At 28.6% G+C, this 8,118-nt stretch overlaps 3 non-coding genes across 3 annotated transcripts; 2 read left to right on the forward strand and 1 right to left on the reverse strand.

The window, feature by feature from the left end:
- The first annotated feature begins 3,353 nt into the window (after nucleotides 1-3,353).
- On the forward strand, nucleotides 3,354-3,440 carry TRNAS-GGA (transfer RNA serine (anticodon GGA)). Its single transcript has one exon. It is a non-coding gene; the product is annotated as a tRNA-Ser (tRNA).
- Nucleotides 3,441-4,818: 1,378 nt separating this feature from the next.
- TRNAT-UGU (transfer RNA threonine (anticodon UGU)) lies at nucleotides 4,819-4,891 on the reverse strand. Its single transcript has one exon. It is a non-coding gene; the product is annotated as a tRNA-Thr (tRNA).
- A 2,843-nt stretch (nucleotides 4,892-7,734) lies between these two features.
- On the forward strand, nucleotides 7,735-7,807 carry TRNAF-GAA (transfer RNA phenylalanine (anticodon GAA)). Its single transcript has one exon. It is a non-coding gene; the product is annotated as a tRNA-Phe (tRNA).
- The last annotated feature ends 311 nt before the right edge of the window (nucleotides 7,808-8,118 follow it).

Consider the following 8,118-nt stretch of genomic DNA (forward strand, 5'->3'; position numbering starts at 1 on the left):
CCCAGAGAGAGAGAAATGATCTGACCGATGGGTCCAACAAAAACAAACAATTACACAATTAACAATTCCAATTAAATTAATATTTTTTAATATTTAAAGATTCAAATTGAATATGAATAAAAAATCTAATTTAATAATTTTAATGGTAAGGTAATTTAATTAAATGGATTTAATAGAATAAGAATAGAATTTAATAGTAATAGAATTTTCTAATTTCTAATTAGAATTTCTAATCCGAAAATAATAAATAAACAGAGAGCTCTTGTTCTTATTCGAAACGCCTCGTGATCTTTAACCAATTCTGCGCTTCAATATAATTACCAGGAGTAAGCGCTATAGCCTGTTTCCAATACTCAGCGGCTTGATCGAACCAAGCCTCCGCTATTTCAGAATCCCCCTGTCGAATGGCCTGTTCTCCCCGGTCGGAATAGGCGGGTCAATTCCTTCCCTTAGAACCGTACTTGAGAGTTTCCTACCTCATACGGCTCGGCAGTCAATTCTTTTGGTGTCCCATTTTTTTACCCTACCATATATCCAATTGAATGAGATTTCTCATAGATCCTATCGATTTGTCTCGGGTTAACCAAAAGAGGTTAATTACATGAGTTTCAAACTTTAATTTGGATTAAATTAATAATGAGTTTTATCTTTTCTCCCACCTTCAGAAAAATAAAGCATAGGCGTTTCGGGATTATCGTCCGTTAGATTTTTCTGAAAGGTAACTATCTCGGTTTCATATCATATATAAATTTATATAGAATCCTTGAAAAAGACTTCTTCCTCATAAAAAAGACTTACTGTCTTTGGGATCTGATGCTACACCGCTGCTCAATAACTTAGGGGATCGGCTCTATTACATAAGTTGATTCCTAATTTTTATCTCATATCATGACATAAATAAGCAGTTCTTATTTATTTTTATTGTATCGGCCCAAAACCTCGCTAATTGATCTTTACGGTGCTTCCTCTATCAATTAGATCCTTTATCCATAGAATAAAGTATCTAGGCATATATATTTCTTCATATTTTGACTTCTATGAAGTTTCTTTTTTTTTTTTCTTTTTTTGTTACAGCTGATAAAAATCGTTTTTTGGACGATGCAATATGTAGAAAGCCTATTTTATTTACTAGCGTATTTATTTACTAGCGTATTTGCTCTTTCTTTCCTTTTTTTTTTTATTTCTATAGTGGAGATAGTCGCACGTAATGACAGATCACAGCCATATTATTAAAAGCTTGTGGTAAGAACGGGTTTCGTTCTAGTGCTCGAAAATAATATTCTAAAGCTTTTGTATGTTCTCCGTTACTTGTGTGGATAAGGCCTATGTTATAGAGTATATAACTTCGATCATAGGGATCAATTTCTAGTCGCATAGCTTCATAATAATTCTGTAAGGCTTCCGCATAATTTCCTTCGGATTGAGCCGACATCCGTTACGGTCGTCATTCGATTCAACGAATTCTCCGTTCCAAAACCGTACGTGAGATTTTCACCTCATACGGCTCCTCCTTTATGTGCATAATGAGAATAATCCATGGAATTAAAAAAAAGGTCGAAATATTGTCATTATGAACTGAGCGGGGCTAATGTTTTTACAAGAAATCTCTAGCCAACCCTCTTGCAAAAGATCTTTTCTTACCATCAAGCGTGTTCGTACTAGATAAATAAAGTAAACTCCAACAATTTCTTTGTTCTCAACGCTCCTTAATTTCCAGGAATTAGTCACTTCAACAATCTTCGATGGTTATATGGGTATCCAAAGTACGAACAAGATGGATGTTTGTTGTCCCAACCATTTCTCTTAGTTCCGATCCCGATAAGGAAAGGGAATCCTTTATAACAATAACAAAGTTTTCGTGTTGTTGATTCCTAGATGTAGTGCTTCTTCCTCTATGCCGCCTATTGGTACTAGTGTAGTAGGGTTGACCCACAATACAGACCCATAGGTGTAACCTTTCGCTCAATACTCGAATCAACAATTGAAGCATCTGAGGTTGCATTAATCGGGGATACACGACAGAAGGAATTGCTTTATTTATAAACTTCACCTTCAACAAGCGTAGATTTCTTTTTTTTTTTCAATAGTCTTTTTTTTTTTTTTTCTATTCCGAATCATGTGTCTTTTTCCTAAGACTAAGAGCGGTAAAATAAAAATAAAAAAAAAAATATATATATAAAATAATTAAAATATATAAAATAATTATAATTATATAATAATAATCAAATCGCACCATCTCTGTAATAAGTAAATGCCTCTTTTTCTCCTGAAGTTGTCGGAATTATTCGTAATAAGATATTGGCTACGATTGAAAAGGTCTTATCAATAAAATTTCCATTTATCCGCGATCTAGGCATAGGTAGCAATCCATTCTATAACTCTTTTCATTACCCCTTCGTGAGAAAAAAAAAAGGATCTCACAAACAAAGGAAGCGTACAGTACGAAATAACATAAAAGCAGACCCATTCCATAAAAAAAAAAAAAAAAAAGATATAGCCCTCTACTTTACTTCAATTTTTTTGGCAGGAATCAAGAAAAAAAAAAAAAAAGAAATATTTGAATCCTATTTTATTTCATCCAAATTTATTAGTATAAGAATTTATTAGTATAAGAATAAAATATAAAAAGAAAAAAGAATTAAGAAAAAAGAATTATTACGATTTCATCGAAGTTGAAGAATCAAAAAATTTATCCTACGGATTAGGATAGATTAGCAAAATTAGAGAAGTTTTGATTAAATTATGATAAAAAGAGGAAAAATAATCGAATAATCGTTCTATGATGAAAATAAAATAACTGCCCTTTTTTGTGTTTTGTGCATAGCAGGTATACAACATATAATCAAATATAAAAATCCCTTAGAGGATTTATGAATTTGTAATAGATTTACAGAGTAAGAGGTTGTTGTTGAGAGATCTAAAACTGGAAAAGAATTTTAGAATTCTTATAGAAATGGGGAATTAGAGTCTAAAGAGAATTATGAACTAAAAATATCCATTAAGCATAGTCTAAAAAAAAAAAACCAATCGATTGATTTGATTCGTTTCAATTCATTGATTTAATCCAGTCCGGTAGAAATATCAGAAAAAAGATGGGAGTGCCTTTTTCGCAAACATGAATAGATATATATGGTATATGTTTATCGTATTATATTATTTATTTTTAACAGCCCCCTCACAAAAAAATTTCTTCGAGTCGGGAGGCTAAAGAAAAAGTGCTGAAAAAAGTGATGAAAAGTTTTCTATTTTTATAGCTAGTTTTCTAGTTAGAATTGATATTGTTCGTACCTCTCGAACAATCTAATATGAATAACTCGCTATTCGCTCGGGTTATCGGCCATAATAATTATGTAGGAGAGATGGCCGAGTGGTTCAAGGCGTAGCATTGGAACTGCTATGTAGACTTTTGTTTACCGAGGGTTCGAATCCCTCTCTTTCCGCACCTTCACCTAATTCGCCAATGTAACTGACTACAATGTATCAAATCAAATAAGAACAGATACTAAAGAGTTAGACCCTTCTTTGATATAGATTCTCTATTCCCAATTTCTTTTTAATACGGAATACGTAAAATAGCGTACAGGGGATGAAAATCTACCTACGGATCTATCATACATGAATAGGAGAAAAATAAAATTTCCGAATCAAATCCCTTACCCTGTCTTCCTTTACTTAACCTTAACTCAGGTGAAAAGGGAGCAGAACCCTTGTTTTGTTATTTTAGTTAGGTTTAAGTCTGACGAGAATAATATTCTACGACAAGCAATTCATTTATTTTCAAACCGACCCATTTCCTATCTATTATTTGATTGACTAATCCTTTATATTGTAATGTGTGAAGGGTCAAATGCTTTGGTAATTCCTCATGGGTGGATGAATCAAGATAATTTTGAATCAGAGTTCTAGATTTTTGTTCATCCCTCGCTGAAATAATATCTCGGGGTTTGCAGCGATAACTTGGTATATCTACTGTACGACCATTAACTAAAATATGTCTATGGTTAACTAATTGGCGGGCTTGAGGAATAGTTGAAGCCATACCTAATCGAAAAAGGATGTTATCCAAACGCATTTCAAGTAATTGTAGTAAAACCTGACCTGTTGACCCTTTTGCTTTTCTGGCAATACGAACGTATTTAAGTAATTGTCGTTCTGTAAGGCCATAATGAAAACGCAATTTTTGTTTTTCTTCTAAACGAATACGATATTGAGATTTTTTACCGGAGCGCGATCGGTTTCTAAGATCGCTTCCGGCTCTAGGACTTTTACTAGTTAGTCCCGGTAAAGCCCCCAGACGGCGTATTTTTTTGAAACGAGGCCCTCGGTAACGCGACATAAAGACTCCTTATTAATTTGAATTTTATTGAAATTTCATAAACCTAAATTAAAACTGAACTAAATGAAGCGAAATCGACTGAAGGATTGTACTACAAATATTAATGAGATGAATTGGATCAATATCCATACTTTTTTGTATTGTATATAATGTATATTGTATATAATGTATACAAAAAATAGAAATTAAAATAAAATATATATAATATATAAATATATTAAATATAAAATATATATTAAATATAAAATATAAAAATTAAAATCTAAAAATTAAACCAAAAAAAGTTTCCTTTTTTTTTTTCTTGATTTATTCTGCAAAGATCTAACTCCTCCAATTTTATTCCTAATTGAAAGTTTCTACGACATAATAAACGGATCGTTGACCTTTGGAAAGAAAAGGGGAAAAAGCTTTTTCAATGTTCTTTGATTTCAAAAAAACATTATCAATCATGTAAAAAAGTAAAAAAGCAAACAAATAGAGAAAGCCGGCTATCGGAATCGAACCGATGACCATCGCATTACAAATGCGATGCTCTAACCTCTGAGCTAAGCGGGCTCAAATAATAGAAATTTTGTATCCATAGGAATTCAGCAAACTATTACGATCTTATCTATTAACTATCTATTAGTTATTCATAATTACTATGAATTATTAATATGAATTATAGACTAGAATTTAGAAAAACTAGAATTTTAAATTTTAAATGCCATATTTATGCCATACATAATTTATGCCATATTTAATATAATCATATTTAATATAATGATATATAATAATATATAATAATATATAATAATGGTAGATTCAATCTAATATTCAATCTAATATTGATAGAATATAATAATTAAGAATAGAATAATATAATTCTATTTGATTATATTTTAATCATTCTATTTGATTATATTTTAATCATATTAAAAATGATATTTTAATTTAATCATATTTTAATTTAATCATATTAATATTTAATAACATTATATTTAATAATATTAAATTATAATAATATTATTATAATTTAATTCTAATTTTATTATAATTATAAAAATTATAAAAATAAATTATAAATATATTTATAATTTTTATAATTATTTATTATTTATCTCTATATTATATATTTTTATTTTATATTTATTTTATTATATGTTATCTTTATTCTATTAGTCTATTCTATTTAGTATTCTATTCTATTTAGTATTATATTCTATTTAGTATTATATATATAATTTAGTATTATATATATATTAGTATAATATTAGTATACTAAGTATAATATTACTATATTTTTTATTTTATATTTTTAGTATTTTTTAGTATATTTTTAGTATATTTTACATTTAAATTATATATAATTTTTTTTTTTTATATAGATATAGATATAGATTTAATTTAATAGATAGATTTAATTTTAATATAGATAGATAGATTTAATATAGATTTAATTTATTTATATTTAATATTTATTTATATTTAATATAGATTTAATATATATTTAATTTATTTATATTTAGTTTAGAATTATAAATAGAGTCTAATAATTAGATAATTATAGTGAAAATATTTTTATGCATTTATATATAATTTATATTTATATATAATTTATATATATATTATCATTATATAAATGATACGTTATAAGTCTAAATAATTAGAATGAAACTTTGTTTTTTAGACTAACTAATTCGAATTATCTTCGAAGTCGAAATAGAAATGAATGGAATAATTAGTTCTAGCTATTATGCTATTATACTAGAAAATAAATAATTAATAATGAATAAATTTTAAAATGAATAAATTTTAATAATGAATAAATTCAATTTTCATTTTTATTTTTATTTTTTTAGTTATCTTATTATGGTTATATAGGATAGTCTAATAAAAGAATAAGAATAAAAATAAAATTAAAGAAAAAAGAAAAGATGCAACCCATAGAAATGAAATCCAGATCATAATGAGAGATGAGAGACTCCTTTCTTTTGTTTTCATTCATAAAGGCGGAAGCTAAGACGAAAAAAAAAAAAAAAATCGACCGTTCGAGTAAATTGCCTGAGAAAACTGAGAGTAAGGGGGGCATATATATGTTATGGAATATCCATCTATATTGAATTGCGAATACAGAAATGATAAAATATTTTCTGATTGGACCAAATAAATACGGGTCTCCGATAGAGACGAAAGAAGATAAACAAACAAGAAATAAAATAGGTAAAGACCCTTCGATATAAGAATCAGTATCTATATCTACTAAATTCAATACTAAATTCAACGGTTTTCGCATAAAAAGAAAGAAAATAAATAAATGAAAGAAAGGGGAAAGGAAGGGAAGGAGAAAGGGGGAAGGAAGTGCATCCTAATGAGATCCTAATCTCAAGACACAAAGGGGATATGGCGAAATTGGTAGACGCTACGGACTTAATTGGATTGGATTGAGCCTTGGTATGGAAACCTACTAAGTGATAACTTTCAAATTCAGAGAAACCCCGGAATGAAAAATGGGCAATCCTGAGCCAAATCCTATTATTTTACGAAAATAAACAAAGGTTCAACAAGCGAGAATAATAAAAAAGGGATAGGTGCAGAGACTCAATGGAAGCTATTCTAACAAATGGGGTTGACTGTTGGTAAAGGAATCCTTATATCGAAACTCCAGAAAGGATGCAAGATATACCTATATAAAATATAAAATAAATAGGTATACTAATGAAAAACCAAAAAAGACGACTCGAACCCGTATTTTTTTTATTTATATGCAAAATCAATTTATATGAAAAATAAAAAGAATTGTTGTGAATCGATTCCAAGTTGAAGAAAGAATCGAATAGAATATTCATTAATCAAATCATTCACTCCATAGTCTGATAAATCTTTTGAAAAACTGATTAATCGGACGAGAATAAAGATAGAGTCCCGTTCTACATGTCAATATCAATACCGACAACAATGAAATTTATAGTAAGAGGAAAATCCGTCGACTTTAAAAATCGTGAGGGTTCAAGTCCCTCTATCCCCAACCCCAAAAAGCCCGTTTGCTATCTATTTATTTTATCCTACCCTTTTTGTTAGTGGTTCAAAGTTCCTTATGTTTCTCATTCATCCTATTCTTTTCCATTTTACAAGCGTATCCTAGCAGAATTTTGTTCTCTTATCACAAGTCTTGTGATATGATATATTGTGATATATATATGATATACGTACAAATCAACACCCTTGAGCAAGGAATACCTATTTGAATGATTCATAATCCATATCATTACTCATACTGAAATTTACAAAGTCTTCCTTTTAAAGATCCAAGAAATTCCCCTTTTAATTTAATACTTTTTCGTTTTTTTTTTTGTTTTCATTTTTAAGTGACATAGACCCAAGTCATCTAGTATTATGAGGATAATGCGTCGGTAATGGTCGGGATAGCTCAGTTGGTAGAGCAGAGGACTGAAAATCCTCGTGTCACCAGTTCAAATCTGGTTCTCGGCGTATGATTAATTTGTATGAGTATCTACTCTACAAATTAATTGATATAGATCGACATAATACATACTTATCTAGCTAGCTATCTGGAAGTAAACCCTCTCTTTATTTATTTTTTTTTTTTTTTTTGTTTCTATTTTTTAGATGAGCAAAGAGTCTATTATAATTATAATGTAGTAAAAAAAATAAATAATGTAGTAAAAGAAAAAAATTTCATTATCTTTCCTCTTCTTTTTTATTTGTTCACGCTGTGGCTCCTCACATTCAAAAAGAATGTTAATACTTCATACATATTTAATTAAAAAAAAAGATTAAAA

The sequence above is a fragment of the Durio zibethinus genome, unplaced genomic scaffold, assembly GCF_047325235.1.
Source record: "Durio zibethinus cultivar Kanyao isolate XHJ-2024 unplaced genomic scaffold, ASM4732523v1 HiC_scaffold_104, whole genome shotgun sequence".
Lineage (NCBI taxonomy): Eukaryota > Viridiplantae > Streptophyta > Magnoliopsida > Malvales > Malvaceae > Durio > Durio zibethinus.